Source organism: Oncorhynchus tshawytscha, linkage group LG01, assembly GCF_018296145.1.
Source record: "Oncorhynchus tshawytscha isolate Ot180627B linkage group LG01, Otsh_v2.0, whole genome shotgun sequence".
NCBI lineage: Eukaryota > Metazoa > Chordata > Actinopteri > Salmoniformes > Salmonidae > Oncorhynchus > Oncorhynchus tshawytscha.
Genome location: NC_056429.1, coordinates 54,403,303 through 54,411,264, shown reverse-complemented (window position 1 = coordinate 54,411,264; position 7,962 = coordinate 54,403,303). Strand labels below are relative to the sequence as shown.

Genomic DNA, 7,962 nt, shown 5'->3' with positions numbered 1-7,962 from the left:
TCTCAAGGTGTGAATGAACACTTCTAGGATTGTATTTTTACCCTTATTTTGCCAGGAAATTGACTGAGAACACATTTTCATTTACAGCAACAACCTGGGGAATAGTTACAGGGGAGAGGAATGAGCCAATTGTAAACTGGGGATGATAAGGTGACAATGATGATATGAGGGCCAGATTGGGAATTTAGCCAGGACACCAGGGTTAACACCCCTACTCTTACAATAAGTACCATGGGATCTTTAGTGACCACAAAGTCAGGACACCCATTTAACGTCCCATCCAAAAGACAGCACCCTACACAGGGCAATGTCCCCAAAGACTGCCCTGGGATATATTTTAGACCAGAGGAGTAGGAGCCTCCTACTGGCCATCCAACGCCACCTGGTCTCCTATCCAGGGACCAACCCTGCTTAGCTTCAGAAGCAAGCCAGCAGTGGGATGCAGGGTGGTAGGCTGCTGGCTAACTGTTGCCATGTGAACCACAAACATAACGGTGTATGTGAGTGTGTACATGTAGCATCTGTTGTATGTCTGCGTATAAATGATTAACACTAATAAGCATTTATCAATATGAAATTACATGTAATTTATGGGTAAATAAGATAAATTGTGCTCAGGCATAAATTATAGGAATAAGGCTGTTGTTTGCGGTGGATGAAGCTTACGAAGCGTGTAGCCTAGCACTTTGTCTTCCACAGGGGCCTTCCTTCCACTGTTCTCTCTCCATCGTCCCTCTCTATTGCTGAGATAAACAGCCAGACAGGTTGGACAATCAGAATGGATTGTTGTTAGATTACCCAGCAGGCTTATATAAAACCCTCTGATAAGGGGTACCTTTCCATTCCCCAACCACAGAGATTCATAGCATCCATTTCCCCCACCAATACAGTTAAAAATGTCTGTGTTCACTCTGTCACTGGTGTGTTACTGAGAGTTGGGGTGAGAAATGGCTGTCTTGGAGAGACAGAGCAAAACACTATTTCACACACTTAACTGTTCTATAGTTTACAGTGTAAGCATATGTAGCTATGGCTTTTTATGCACGTCAAAATGGTAGTTCTGATTTTAATAGTCAAACTCCAATGTGCTGGATGACACAATATAGAGAAAGCTTGTGTTGATGTGTGTGTTGATGCTTTCGGTGACTGAAGAGATCAGATTGATTATGATTGGTTGTATAATTAAGCAGTAACGCACAAAGGGGTGTGGTAACTGGCCAATATAACACGGGCTGAGGGCTGTTCTTATGCACAACGCATCAAGGAGTGACTGGGCACAGACCTTAGCCGTGGTATATTGGCCATATAGCACAAATCCCGAAGTGCCTTATTGCTATTATAAACTGCTTACCAACATAATTAGAGCAGTAAAAATACATGTTTTGTCATACCAGTGGTATGTCACACCCAATCAGCATTCAGGGCTCAAACCATCCAGTTTATGAGGCACATAGCTACTCCTAAAATGGTAACAGCCTATTTCAGACATCAGTTTTGACTGCTCATGTCAGTTCTAGTCCTTTATTACCTACAGAGACATAATTCTAATAGATTTTCCACCCAAAGCCTTCTTTTCAATGAACACAAACTATAATATCCTAGCTGAATTAAGTGGCTAGATAACATTTTGCCATCATTTTCTGTGAGCCAGGTGGCTGTATATGTCAACAATTAACATTACATAAAACCTCATATGCATACTCGTGTCAATTCCCACTTAATGACTGAATGTCTTCGACATAGATATAGAAGAGTATGATGGAAAGGTCTAGCTGGCTATTGTACCGATTGTAAAAATCAAGAATAAAGCAAAGATCGATCAACAAGATCTCTGCTCTACCTTGATACCGCCCATTAGTCAAGGTCTTGTAAAACATTACATTTTCAGTATAAAAAGACTCACATATACATTTCTAATTGGGCTGAAGTGACTTGGAGAATAGAAATCTATGACATGGTAAATAAATTACCAGTTGAACAAGGATGTCCAAGTAGCATTCAAAGTCATAGATCCTGCTATGAGGAATATCCCATTTCAAGGTCAGCTATTCCTAGAATATTTAGATAGCCCTTCATTGAGTTACCAGATAAAAAAACTAAATATATATTTTTTTAATCATGTTTTACAAACAAAATGTTCTTTATTATCCCCAAGACAAAATTATGACTTGTCGGATACTCTTTGCAATCCACTATGCATGCACTCTCTTTTTACAGAACATTGTCAGTTAGGACACAGCCTAAATGACAACTCATAACCTCTGTACCACAACATAGGGACTTGGGGTGTTCAGAGTATATTACAGACACACTAATGATCACACAACCTGAAGTGTCACCTAATTTTGAGCTTTGAAAGGTGCTAGCCCTGTCCACTCTCATCCAAACAAAAGAGAACCTAAATTCATACATGATGAGACCCCCAAATCCTTTCCAAACACATACATGTGTGCTGACAGAAAACAATGGTCAGACTGATGTTATTTTTAGATTGTTGATCAGCAGTAGTAGTTATTGAACCACTGAAATGATACTGGTTGTATAGGAAACGTACAGAAATGTCAGTAGAGATACACATGTACAACTTGCACAAGCACACACACACAGAGCCAGTAAAATGGGCCAGCAGTAGTGATATACTAGATTTCTCCTCCATTTTACAAATGAGAGATTATTTGTGTCTGATGAAATCTTGCAGAAGGGAACCCGAACATGAAACTAGGCAATAAATAAGACATGGAGGGGTAATATATACCTTGGAGGGGTAAAGCAATCCCTTTCCTTGACTGACAGTGAGCATAATCATTATCCACATTATTGCTCCTAATCTGAATCATATAAAATCCTGCTGGACCCTTGAAGAGGAGGAAGCTGATCACTTCCGAGGCTGGGCAGCGATGTAGAGAGCCATCAGGCAGTAGAGGGTCCCACCAATGGTCAGGGCCATGGTAGTCCTGCACAGCATCTTGTCCATCAGGCCTCCCTTCAGGTGCACCGGGATACCATCAGACTTCTGCAATGTAGACAGTACAAAGAGAATGAGATATTTGAAAGGAATTCCCAACTTGAAATCCTGAGACATGTCATTGTTTATTTAAGTCCAAACTTTATCACTGCTCACAACTTCTCTGCAGGGACAGAGAAGGAGTGTATAGCTTTCTAGCAGTAGGATTTTAACTTTATCAGTGCAAGTACATTTTGGCAGTGAAATTTCATGGTTAACAAATTAAATTACCACAGGAGTCTATTATCGTTGTATCTTCGAACCAAACAAACCAAGGTCAAGTAGGGAAAACTGCCACACAAGCTTAACAATTTTTCAATAAAACCCCAATGACCCTAGGAAGCCGATAACATATAAAACAGGGTCTAGGTCAAACAAAGGTTAGAGAAGTTTGTCTGTACCTGGAAGAGTTTCTGTAGGTCAGGGACTTTGTTGTGTCCCAGGTACTCCACCATGTTCCCTGCCTCTGACACATATTTGGTGGGTGTGCAAAGATCATTGGGGGAGCCTCCGTGGGCACTGTTATCCTCAATCCCTGGAGAGGCAACACAACATTAGATTGAATACCACATGACCCAAACACGTAGACAATATAGCTACTATCACACCATGTAATATGCATTCAAACAATAGTTACTCACTAGACATAGTCCACAAAACCCAGTTGCAGTGGTGGAAGAAGTTTGTCATACTTGAGTAAAAGTAAAGATACCTTAATAGAAAATGACCCCAGTAAAATGAAAGTCACCCAATAAAATACTACTTGAGTAAAAGTCTTTGGTTTTAAACATACTTAAGTATAAAACATAAATGTAAATTCTACAATGTACTTAAGTATCAAAAGTAAAAGTATAAATCATTAAATTTATTTCATTAAAGCAAAGCAGATGGACACATTTTCAAATTTTTTATTTACGATAGCCAGGGGCAAGCTACAACTCAGAGATAATTTACAAACTAAACATGTGTTTAGTGAGTAAGCCAGATCAGAGGCAGTAGGGATGACCAGGGATGCCCTCTTGATAAGTGTGTGAATTAGACCATGTTCCTGTCCCTGCTAAGCATTCAAAATTTAACTAGTACTTTAGGTGTCTGGGATAATGTGTAGTAAAAAGTACATAATTTTCTTTAGCAACGTAGTGAAGAAAAATTAAAAGTTGTCAAAAAATAATAGTGAAGTACAGATACCCCCAAAACGACTTTGGTACTTTTAAAGTATCTATTACTGAAGTACTTTATTCCAATGCCAAACTTGTGTATAACGTTAATAAGTGAATGTAAACCCACCGACTGATAAACGTCAACATGTATCAGGACGTGTGGGTGGGGCTAACGTTAACTTTATAGACTATAGTTATGTTTAGTAGTTCATCTACCGCTGATAATCTAGAACGTCTCTGCAACAAAAACGCTGGTAGTAAACGAACGTTAGTGTTAACGTTAACCGCAACAGCTTGCTAGATAAAGCTGTGTTAGCAAAAAGCCTAGTTAGTTATCTTTATCAGTCGAGTCGCCTTACCAACCACAACAAGCTATATAATTGTTTGTTGTTGCCATGTTGTGTAAATCCATACATAGCTACATGTGTTTGCGTTGCCAAATTGAAACCGTGGAAATTGGCTAACATGCTGAAGTCAGGTGGTCAACAACGTAACGGTCACTCCGGCACTTCTACATCTTTGGCTGCCTGCTAGACATGCTTTCAGTTCTCACCTGAGGGTTGTAAGCACTCGATGCCGATTGGATAAGTCTTTGTGTAACTGCATTTAACTTGTAGCACATTTTTACTTCGCTAACTAAACAAAAATAACATACATGAAAAAGGTTGAATCTCGGACTTCTCCTCGTTGGTCACTCGGAAGAAGGACACCGAAATGACGATATAGGTTGGCTGGCTCAATTGTGCCTGATTAGAGGGTGCGTTCGAAAATTCACTATGGCTATCTACTCCGATTTCAGAGCACTCTCGTCTGAGTGTGCAAGATCGCAGAATAACCGATGAATTTACGAACGCGCCAAAAACCGCTGAATCTGACAGGTGTCAGTAAACGTAGGCAAAACAAGTAATTATGTTGTTGCCAGCAGCACAGTTAAAGCCACTAACGCTGTAGATAACAAGTACAATGGCCAGAGTGAGGTTCTCTCATTTGTGTCTGGGAGTAGCTAGAAAGCTGGCCAACTTTAGCCAGTTAGCTAGCTTGACTGCTTTTGTGAGATCAGAACGCTCGGATCAACCCTACTCTTCAGCCAGAGCTGAATGCTCTAAGAGCAAAACGTTCTGAATTTACAAAAGACACCCAGCCCACTCTGACACACTGGAGGCAATTACGAACGCACCCATAACAAATTACATATAGAATCTAAATTACATATAGAACCTCGATATGTAATTTGTTATGGGTGCGTTCGTAATTGCCTCCAGTGAGTCAGAGTGGGCTGTGCGTTCTTCCTCTTCTTCTATGGTATAATGGCAGGCCACAAACAAACCATTAATGTGCGTTCTGCCACCTATTGTGCTGGAGTGTGCGATCAATCATGGTTTGCCTAATTCTGTACTACTAAAATTAATAAACAAGTACATCCCTACTAACTTCTAACAACCACCCCAACTCCATCCAACCTCTTCAAACTTTCCCTCTATCATGATGAGACAATCCATCCTTAGGATTATTCAGTGTAAAAAAACAAACATGTAGACAGTAATTTGTTACCCCTAAAACTGTAACTGTTACTATGTTCAACCTGGTATTTCTGCTTTCCACATTCTGAGTCATGATGGTAACCTTTCCAATGAAAGCTATGAAGTAAAGTTTACTTACTATCAAAGTGTCCTTTGACACAACACATTTCTGGAAGCAAGGTTTCTGAACAGGCTTCGAAACCATGGCACGACTATTAGAAGCACTAATGATTATATCTGGGCCTCTCTAGCCACATTCTCTGAAAATGTTCTTTAAAGGGAAACTACATATTTTTTTCAACTTCATCATCTCCAGCACCACAACATCAACATATGTAAAAATGGTTTGTTTATGTTTTGTAGTAAAAAGGATAGATGAAGATATGTGTTTCCAATGACAATGCTTTTTGTTGTTGTTGTAATTTTACCCATGTTCTTCTCCCAAATTTCATGATATCCAATTGCTGGTTACGATCTTGTCTCATTGCTGCAACTCCGCAATTGGCTCAGGAGAGGCGAAGGTCGAGACATCCTCTGAAACATGACCGGCCAAGCTGTGCTGCTTCTTAATACAATGATCGCTTAACCCTGATGGAAACACCGTTCAACTGAAGACAAAAGTCAACTTGCAGGCGCCCGGCCCACCACAAGGAGTCGCTAGAGCACGATGAGCCAAGGAAAGTCCCCCAGCCAAACCCTCCCCTAACCTGGACAGCGGTGGGCTAATTGTGCATTGCCCTATGGGGCTCCCGGTCACGGCCGGCTGTGATACAGTCTGGGTTCAAACCCCAGACTGTAGTGGAGCCTCAGCGTTGCGATGCAGTGCTTTAGACCGCTGCACCACTCATGCGGGCTGCAGTGTGTGATTTTGACCAATTGGGAGTGGGCATTGCCTACTGATTGTCTACGATGTCATTGGAAACACTTACAGTGGGGCAAAAAAAGTATTTAGTCAGCCACTAATTGTGCAAGTTCTCCCACTTAAAAAGATGAGAGAGGCCTGTAATTTTCATCATGGGTATACTTCAACTATGACAGACAACATGAGAAGAAAACAATCCAGAAAATCACATTGTAGGGTTTTTTATGAATTTATTTGCTGGAAAATAAGTATTTGGTCAATAACAAAAGTTTATCTCAATACTTTGTTATATACCCTTTGTTGGCAATGACAGAGGTCAAACGTTTTCTGTAAGTCTTCACAAGGTTTTCACATACTGTTGCTGGTATTTTGGCCCATTCCTCCACGCAGATCTCCTCTAGAGCAGTGATGTTTTGGGGATGTTGCTGGGCAACACGGACTTTCAACTCCCTCCAATGATTTTCTATGGGGTTGAGATCTGGAGACTGGCTAGGCCACTCCAGGACCTTGAAATGCTTCTTACGAAGCCACTCCTTCATTGCCCGGGCGGTGTGTTTGTTATTATCATCATGCTGAAAGACCCAGCCACGTTTCATCTTCAATACCCTTGCTGAAGGAAGGAGATTTTCATTCAAAATCTCATGATACATGGCCCCATTCATTCTTTCCTTTACACGGATCAGTCGTCCTGGTCCCTTTGCAGAAAAACAGCCCCAAAGCATGATGTTTCCACCCCATGCTTAACAGGAGGTATGGTGTTATTTGGATGCAACTCAGCATTCTTTGTCCTCCAAACACGACGAGTTGACTTTTTACCAAAAAGTTATATTTTGGTTTAATCTGACCATATGACATTCTCCCAATCTTCTTCTGGATCATCCAAATGCTCTCTAGCGAACTTCAGATGAGCCTGGACATGTACTGGCTTAAGCAGGGGGACACGTCTGGCACTGCAGGATTTGAGCCCCTGGCGGCGTAGTGTGTTACTGATGGTAGGCTTTGTTACTTTGGTCCCAGCTCTCTGCAGGTCATTCAGGCATGGAGGCATGCAGGCATGGAGCCTCAGATCGAGGGAGATTATCAGTGGTCTTGTATGGCTTCCATTTCCTAATAATTGCTCCCACAGTTGATTTCTTCAAACCAAGCTGCTTACCTATTGCAGATTCAGTCTTCCCAGCCTGGTGCAGGTCTACAATGTTGTTTCTGGTGTCCTTTGACAGCTCTTTGGTCTTGGCCATAGTGGAGTTTGGAGTGTGACTGTTTGAGGTTGTGGACAGGTGTCTTTTATACTGATAACAAGTTCAAACAGGTGCCATTAATACAGGTAACGAGTGGAGGACAGAGAAGCCTCTTAAAGAAGAAGTTACAGGTTGTGAGAGCCAGAAATCTTGCTTGTTTGTAGGTGACCAAATACTT

General features: G+C 41.2%; 1 pseudogene; it reads right to left on the bottom strand.

Annotated features, from left to right (window-relative positions):
* Positions 1-1,405: 1,405 nt before the first annotated feature.
* LOC112253179 lies at positions 1,406-4,929 on the bottom strand (annotated as a pseudogene).
* Between the last annotated feature and the right edge of the window lie 3,033 nt (positions 4,930-7,962).